We start from the raw sequence: 1,873 nt of genomic DNA, 5'->3' as shown, positions 1-1,873 counted from the left end.
TCATCCATGTTGTAGCATGTGTCAGAATTCTCTTCCTTTTTAAGGCTGAATATATTCCATTGTATGTATAGACCACATTTCATTTATCCATTCATTCATCAGTGGACACCTGGGTTCCTTCCACCTTTTGGCTATTGTGTATAATGCTGCTATGAACATGGGTGTACAGATATCTCTTTGAGACCCTGCTTTCAATTCTTTTGGGTATATACCTAGATGTGAACTGCTGGATTATAAGGTAATTCTATGTTTAATTTTTTCAGGCACCTCCATACTGCTTTCCATAGCAGCTGCACCATTTTACATTCCCACCAACAGTGCACAAAGGTTCCAATTTTTCCACATTCTCACCAACACTTGTTATTTTCTGGTTTTTTGATAGTAGCCATCCATATGGGTGGGAGGTGGTATCTCACTGTGGTTTTGATTTGCGTTTCCCTAATGATTAGTGATGTTGAGCATCTTTTCATGTGCTCGTTGGCCATTTGTATGTCTTCTTTGTAAAAATATGTATTCAAGTCCTTTGCCCATTTTTGAATTGGGTTGTTTGTTTTGTTGTTGTTGAATTGTAGGAGTTCTTTATATATTCTAGACATCAATCTCTTATCAGATATATGATTTGCAAATATTTTCTTCCATTCTGTAGATTGCCTTTTCATTCTGTTGATAGTGTCCTTTGATACACAGAAGTTTGTAATTTTGATGAAGCCCAATATATCTATTTTTACTTTTGTTGCCTCTGCTTTTGGTGTCATATCCTAGAGATCATCGCCAAATCCGACATATGCTTCTCTTTGCCATCTTTCTTCTTCCCCAGCAGCTGCAGCCATGAAGGCACAGTTGTTCAGTTTCAGCGGGTACCAGTTCTACCCAGGACTCAAGAGGCACAATGCCAGGACCAATAGGAAGATTTTCCAATTTCTTAATGCAAAATGCAAGTCAGCATTCCTTTCCAAGAGGACTCCTTGGCAAATAAACTGGACTTTCCTCTACAGAAGAAAGCACAAAAAGGGACAGTCAGAAGAAATTCAGAAGAAAAGAACCTGCATGCAGTCAAATTCCAGAGGGCCATCATGGGTGCATCTCTTGCTGATATAATGGCCAAGAGGAATCAGAAAACTGAAATTAGAAAGGCTCAATGGGAACAAGTTATCAGGGCTGCTGAGAAAGCAAAAAAGGCTAAGCAAGCAACTAAAAAGACAGCGATAGCTGCTGCTAAGGCTCCCACAAAGGCAGCAATTAAACAAAAGACTGTGAAGCCTGTGAAGGTTTCTGCTCCCGAAGTTGGTGGCAAAGGCTAAACTGGCAGATCAGATTTTAAATAAAGATCTAACTATAACCCTAAAAAAAAAAAAAGCCCAACATGATGAGGCTTTTTCCCCATGTTTTCTTCTAGAAGTTCTATAGTTTTAGCTCTTATGTTTGGGTCTTCGATCCATTTTGAGTTAATTTTTGTATTTGGTGTAACGTAAGGATAGGTTTTGTTCTCTCTTTTTCTTTTAAAGAAGAGAGATACTACAGAATGTCTCTTAGCTGATGGAAGTGATCAAGCAGGGAGAAAAACTATATGTAGGAGAAAGGGGGACAACTGTAGAAGCCAAGTCTCTCCTTGACCACCCCTCAGTTAGGCTCCTCTGAGCCCCCCCTCTTCTTGACTAGGTCTCAACCTTGGCCCCCGTCCTGTCTTTGGCCTGCCCAGCCCAGTCTTAGCAAAGAATTCTGCTAAGTCAAGCCCCTCCCCTGGATATCTGATCAAGTTCCTCATCCCCTGCCCCTGATGTTTAAGCCCTTGACCCACCTTTAGCAAGAACCCCGTTAGGCCAGTTTGGCAAGAATTCCCTCCCCTTGATGTCTCCTCGTGGTAATTTTCCAT

General features: G+C 41.0%; 1 pseudogene; it reads left to right on the top strand.

Annotated features, from left to right (window-relative positions):
- The first annotated feature begins 828 nt into the window (after positions 1–828).
- On the top strand, positions 829–1,301 carry LOC101396403 (large ribosomal subunit protein eL24 pseudogene; annotated as a pseudogene).
- The last annotated feature ends 572 nt before the right edge of the window (positions 1,302–1,873 follow it).

The sequence above is a fragment of the Ceratotherium simum genome, chromosome 33 (genome assembly GCF_057802395.1).
Source record: "Ceratotherium simum simum isolate JZ-2026a chromosome 33, ASM5780239v1, whole genome shotgun sequence".
NCBI lineage: Eukaryota > Metazoa > Chordata > Mammalia > Perissodactyla > Rhinocerotidae > Ceratotherium > Ceratotherium simum.
Note: the sequence above shows the minus strand (reverse complement) of the source record. Positions and strands in the feature narration are given on the sequence as shown.